Here is a 6,967-nt window from a genome sequence, read left to right as displayed (position 1 = left end):
CTGAAAGACAAGCATGGCTTCACTGTGTGTGGGTCACGGGGTGGGCTGGTGGAGGCAGGACCCGGGCGGGAGGGTTTGCAAATCAGACATGGTGGGCGCTCCTTCCCTTGTTTAGAGAACAAACTCCTGGTTCCTGATGGTGCTTCACCAGATACGTCTGGTTTAAAACAAAGCCCAGTTGTCAGCAGTTTAGTTAAAAAAAGCTGAGGTGAGGTTTGGGGCTCGGTAAATGCAGCAGGCTCCTCCCTGCTGTTTGGGTTCATGGTCTGCCCGAGTCCTTATTTAGCCATATTGAGAAATCAGCCTCAGTGCGAAGACCACACCGGGCTGCTGAGAAACATTTATCAGGTATAACTGAGCCGAAGGTTTGGTATCGCTTCACCAGCCTGGGAAATGCCCAGACAGACATGGTGGCTCATGTTTCTGGAAAGGGAGCCTCGCACAGGCCAGGCCGAGAAACCCGTAAGTGTGAGTGAGCCGCTCAGGGAAGCGCTGTCTGCGGGAGGCAGTGTCGCTTTCAGACCCGAAATAGCAGCCCGTTCATACCCCACTCCCACTCCTGCTCGGTGTACAGCCCGCGGACCTGCTGCTCTTGTCTATTCTTTAGAAATACTACCTGAGACGCTGGTATCGCTCGGGCAGCAAAGAGTGATGGCCAATTAATACCAGAGGGACAATGGCCCATTGAGCAGCAGGGAGCACACGGGCACAGGCCTGGCTGAAGCACCAAGGAAACGGCAAAACCTAAAGCAGCCTCAGAAAGGAGCCCCCTTCTCCCCCAGAAACAGAAGCTATCCTTCCAGTAACCCGGGGGGGGGGGGTGTGTGTGTGTGGGGGTGGGGGGTGGTGTTGTTGAAACAACTCATTGCACAGGGTCTTAAATGTGTGAGTAGAGGGGAGGGAGCAGGGGAGAGAAACATTGATGTGAGAGACACACATCGACTGGTTGCCTCCTGCACACGCTCCAGCCAGGGCTGGGTATTGAGCCTGCAACCGAGGTACGTGCCCTTGACTAGGAATTGAACCCACGACTGGTCTGCAGGCTGATGCTCTAACCACTGAGCAACCAGCCAGGGTGGTGGTTTGCATTTTTGTGGCTGTTCTAAGGTCACAACCTTGGTCAGACAAAGGACCTACTGCTTTCACATACCTTCTGTTCTGAGCCGTTGCATGTGTGCATGCATGTGTGCCTGTACGTGTGTGTGTGTGTGTGTGTGTGTGTGTGTACATTCTGCCTTTCACTCCCTTCAAGCTCCTGTCCAGTCTTGCTTCCCTTGCCCACCTATTCCCCACCTGTGGTCCTCGGGGTTGTATCTCCAGCCAGGAGATGGGAGTGGGCTTAGTGTTCTTTGAAGCAGGCATTTGTGGGCGGCCTGCTCTGTGCCAAGCAGGTTTAACACTGACGGTTGGGCCCAGGGGAGAGCAGAGCGCACACACGTTTCTTTTCTGCTGCAGCTCACTCCTAGCATGAAGCACTTGCCGGCTTTCAGATCTCTTGCTGCTCCGTTCCCCGCCCGCCTCGCACCACCTGGACACACACGATCCTCTAGAGGAGGTCAAAGCCACAGAACCAGAGACGGCCCCCTGAGTCCTCACGGGGAGGAAACTGCTTCTAACTTGTAGCTTCAACCACGTTGTCCTGAATAAGAAATAACCTTTTAGTGTTAAGCCACTGAAATCTTGGGGCTTATTTGATAATGCAGCTAATAGAGTGCCTTTTTTCAAACAAAGTGAAAGGTCTGTACTCTGAAAACTGTAAGACACTGAAGAAAGGATTTGAACAAGATACGAATAAATGGAAGGCTACCCCTTGCTCATGGATTGGAAGGATTAACACTGTTAAATGCCCATACCGCCTGAAGGAATAGGCAGGTTCCATGCAACCCCTAGGTAAATGCCAGGGGCATTCTTCTCAGAATTAGAACTAACCCTAAACTTCATAGAGAATCACAAAGACCCCAAATAGCAAAAGAAACCAGAGAAAGAACCAAGTGGGTGGTACCCTGCTTCCTGACAGCAAACTACACCCAAAGCTGCACTACTCAGGGCGCTATGGTGCTGACATAAAAACATGGCATACAACAGCCCAGAGCTAACTTCTCATTTATAGGACCAATTACCCTACAGCAGAGGCAGCCAGGAAATACAATGGGGTGAAGACAGTCTCTTCACTAAGTGGTGTTGGGACAACTGGACAGATACAAGCACAAGATAAAACTACCACATTCTTACTCCATATACAAAAATAAACTCAAGATGGGTTAAACCAGTTGTTCTCAACCTCCCTAATGCTGCGGCCCTTTAATACAGTTCCTCATGTTGTGGTGACCCCCAATTTCATTGTTACAAATTGAACATAATTAAAGCATAGTGATTAATCACAAAAACAATATATGATTATATATGTTTTCCGATGGTCTTAGGCGACCCCTGTGAAAGGGTTGTTCGATCCCCAAAGGGGTCACGACCCACAGGTTGAGAACCGCTGGGTTAAACAGTTAAGTGTTAGGCCTGAAACCATAAACTAGAAGAAAATACAGACAGTGAGCTCTGACCTCACTCTCAGCAATGCCTTTTTGGATATGCTCCTCGGGTAAGGGAAACAAGAGAGAGTAAACAGCCTGGCCGCGTGGCTCAGTGGTTGAGCGTCGACCTATGCACCAGGAGATCATAGTTCGATTCCCGGTCAGGGCACATGCCCGGGCTGCAGGCTCGATCCCTGTGTGGGGTGTGTAGGAGGCAGCTGATCAATGATTCTCTTTTATCATTGATGTTTCTCTCTCTCCCTCTCCCTTCCTCTCTGAAATAAAAAAAAAAAAAAAAACATTTATAAAAAAAAGTATACAAATAGGACTATATTAAAGTAAAAAGCTTCTGTACAGTGAAAGGAACAGCGACAAAAGGAAAAGACAACCACTGAATGGGAGAAGGTATCCCACAAATGATACATCTAATAAGGGGTTAATATCCAAAGTCTGCAAGTAAAGAACTCATGAAACAACCCCAAACAAACAAACCCCAAACCCAATCCAATGAAAACACTGGGCAGAGAACCTGCAGACACATCTCTGCCAAGAGGACTTACAGGTAGGCAACAGGCATGAAGACACGCCCAACCTCATTTCTCCGGGAAATGCGAAGTGATCCCCAGAGATATGGCCTCACACCTGTCATCAACAAATCCACAGCACGTGCTGGCGAGGCTGGCGGAGAAGGGAACCCTGGTGCACTGTGGGTGGGATAGTAAATGGGTGCAGCCACAGTGGAAAACGGTATGGACGTCCCTCAAAAATTTAAAAATAAAACTGCCAAATAGTCCACCAATTTCACTTCTGGGTATTTATCTGGAGAAAAAAAAAGCCCACTAATTTGAAAAGATATACACACCCCTGTGCTCCCTGCACCATTCTAGGAACAGCCACAACAGAGAAGCAACCTAGATGCCCATGGGAGATGAGGGGTAAAGACGGTGTGGTAGACAACAGAATATTACTCAGCCATAAAAAAGAATGAAAGCTTGTCATTTGTGACAACGTGGATTGGACCTAGGGGATATTATGCCAAGTGAAATACATCACAGAGAGAAAGGTAAATAGCAGATGATCTCACTAATGTGTGGAATCTAAAAAAACAAACGAATAAACAAAACAGAAACAGACCCCTAGATAGAGAAAATAAGCTGATGGTTGCCAAAGGGGAGGGAGCTGGGAGATGAGCTATAGACAAAGAAACAAATAAGTAAGTGGAACTCCTGCTTCCAGACCATCACCAAGTCTTTCTCTTCTCCTCAGTGCGCTCCGTCCCTCCCCTTCTGGGGACCGTGTCACCTCCCTCCTCACGGTATCCTTACACCCCTCAGAGAGGAGTGCTCACACCAGGCCAGCCAACCGGACACTTAGTTCCCATACAGACTGTAAGGGAACGAGTTTTCCAAAGGCCAGAGTTTTCAAAGGCTGGCGGGGTCGCCTGGGCGTGAGCATGAGCACGGTTCGTTAGGAGAAGGAGCCCGGCCCCCGTCTCGGCGCCGGCAAGCAGCCCCGTGCAGGCACACTCGGCCGCTTGTTACATTGATCTGTTTTAGGACCTCTAATTACGGGCAAGTAATACTCGATTCCCACTTACAGCAGTAAAACAGACTTAAGTACAATAACGAATGCACTTAAAGAACCGCAGTAAATAAGATTTCGGCTGGTCTCAGATATGGTAAAAATCACGCAGGTGACACATGGCTGACGAGAACTTAAGAACCTTTGCTCAAATTACAGCATGAAAAGAAGCCAAGGTTGGCGGTTCTGTACCTGTTTGGGCCAAATCTACTTGAACTTGGGTTTAGAACAACGGCGGCACTCTTCCCCGCAGGGCCCTGCTCCAAGCCCAAATTAAAAACCTTATCAGCGATCAGAGACCAAAATCCAGTAATCAGGAGCGTTAGGAGTCACCGATCGCTCCAACTGCTGGCTTCCCAGAGGATTAGTAACGCTTGGATATCTGTTTGGCCCGTGGAAGACTGAGGACCTTGGGAACACAGGGAGGCTACGCAGTGAGCAGTCAAGACCAGTTTTAATCGAGTGAGTCAAGTGACCTTAGTTTCAAGTTCAAGAGAGAAATGTGCCTTCTCCTCCTTTAGGGCAGCACCAACCACACATGGTCCCTGCCATCCCCCAGGCCCGTGGTGCCTGCCATCCCCGAGGCTCAGCACCAGGAAAGATGACCGGGAACTAAAGAGACATGAGCCTTTACTACCCCGTTAGCACCATCTCCTGCCCACTGTGGGTGGAGGGCTGGGTGCAGGCACACACCTTGGTGTGAGTTTTCATTCTGTATTCTTCCCTCTGAAATTGTCGATATCACCTGTTTTGAGAGAGTAAGTGTCTCACTCAGGTGCCAACTCTCACTGACCACAGAACGCAGCCACAGGCGAATCCACACCCTCAGGAAAGGCCCACGCTGTGGTAACGCTATGACCTCCAGCTTGCTCCGCCACAACACCTTAACAAAGCCGCTTTCCTAAGAGCAGGACTGACGCGCCTTCCCAAGGGAGAGCGTGGCTTCCTCTAGCGTGGCCTGTGGACGGGCAGAGGGGCGCAGGGCGGGGAGAGCCCTGTGCCACCACAGTGCCCGCCCGACACAGGGGCGGCTGGGTCAGCCCCTGGTTAGGCCTTTAGCTCAGGGAAGTCTAGGGCTCCAGACACAGGGCTGGGAGGAAACCTTCGGGCCTTGACTGAAGGGAGAAAGATGAACAGGACCTCCTTGCCCACATCACAGCGATGGAGCCCAGACGTCCTAAGGCTGTGGCTGTCCCCTCAGATCCAGGCAGGTACGAAAGTGGGCCTACGTCATCAGAGTAGCTCCCGCATATGACTGTCTTCCCCATGAGCACAGAGGCCACGTGTGAAGGGCTGTGAGACAAAGCAAAAATGTCGCACGAAAGTGCGAGGCCTGTAGTAACTCCGTAAAGCCAGCGTCCTGGGGATTCTCCTGAAAGACCTTGGTCCCTCTGACGGCCACTCGCTAGTGAGAACAGCTCTCTGTGAGCCAGGAGGCAATTACTCATCAACTCAAAATAGATGGCACTGCCCTTTCTCCTTGTGGCATAGACACCCCTTTTTCTAATGTAACTATAGACGCAGGAAACAGCGTTCAAAGTCACCAATCAAAGTTTCTGGAGTTTCATTCTAAAACTGTGCTTCGTGACTATTAAATGGCCTCTTCTCCTTGAAGGTGGCTTTGGTTGTAGCCAGTCCCAGCCCAGCCCCTCAAACAATCTGAAACTATGAATAGACATTTGTCGCTTCTGTCCCCTTCTCCTCCCGTCCCCGCCGCAAAAGATGAAAAAGCACCGAGTTACCGTGGCTCAGTGTGAGTCACGCCAATTTCTCAATATTTACATTTTCAATTTCACTCACTCTTGCGACAGATTAAGTGCTTTAGCAGATTACCCTGCAGGATCCTTACATGTTTACAAAGTAGATATTAGTCCCATTTCTCAGTTGATGAAACAGGCTTTTCCTAGGACAGCTAGTAACCTGCCCGGGGGCACATGGCTGTGAGTGCCCCGGGGTCCACCTAACCCGAAGTGCTCACAGGGCAGAGCCTGGCCTGGCCACTTCCGGCCGGATGACCTTGAGCAACACATGTCCCTGCGTCTCAGATTTCATATCTGTAACAAGTGATACCTATTACACAGGGATGTTGTGAAGATTAAATGAGTTAGATTATGCAAGCATTTAAGACAGTGCCCAGCAGGTACTAAGTACCACGTAATAAGTATCATTATTATTGGTTCTCCAATAGCCCCACAATGCATGGCCCATCCTGCTGTGAGTCTATGAAGACACAGGTTTCTGAGCCATCAAGAGAGCTGAGACTGAAGGCCATTCCTGCTTCTCAGAGGACAGCATGCTTCACCGGGATCCCTACCTGCCCCACAAGGGACAGCCTGCATTACTGAGCAGATCACTTCCTGCCCCTCAGGGGACAGCCTGCATCACTGAGCAGATCACTTCCTGCCCCTCAGGGGACAGCCTGCATCACTGAGTAGATCACTTCCTGCCCCTCAGAGGACAGCCTGCATCACTGAGTAGATCACTTCCTGCCCCTCAGGGGACAGCCTGCATCACTGAGTAGATCACTTCCTGCCCCTCAGGGGACAGGCTGTATCACTGAGATCACTTCCTGTCCCTCAGGGGACAGCCTGCATCACTGAGATCACTTCCTGCCCCTCAGAGGACAGCCTGCATCACTGAGTAGATCACTTCCTGCCCCTCAGGGGACAGCCTGCATCACTGAGTAGATCACTTCCTGCCCCTCAGGGGACAGGCTGTATCACTGAGATCACTTCCTGCCCCTCAGGGGACAGCCTGCATCACTGAGATCACTTCCTGCCCCTCAGGGGACAGCCTGCATCACTGAGATCACTTCCTGCCCCTCAGGGGACAGCCTGCATTACTGAGCAGATCACTTCCTG

At 50.5% G+C, this 6,967-nt stretch overlaps 1 protein-coding gene across 1 annotated transcript in view; it reads right to left on the bottom strand.

Annotated features, from left to right (window-relative positions):
- Nucleotides 1–6,967, bottom strand: part of NME7 (NME/NM23 family member 7) — a 116,758-nt gene that overhangs the window by 322 nt on the left and 109,469 nt on the right. The gene's annotated exons all lie outside the window — the stretch shown is intronic.

Source organism: Myotis yumanensis, unplaced genomic scaffold (assembly GCF_028538775.1).
Source record: "Myotis yumanensis isolate MYYU_CA2020_CCGP unplaced genomic scaffold, mMyoYum1.0.hap1 SCAF_17, whole genome shotgun sequence".
Lineage (NCBI taxonomy): Eukaryota > Metazoa > Chordata > Mammalia > Chiroptera > Vespertilionidae > Myotis > Myotis yumanensis.
This window is presented reverse-complemented; position numbering and strand designations above follow the sequence as displayed.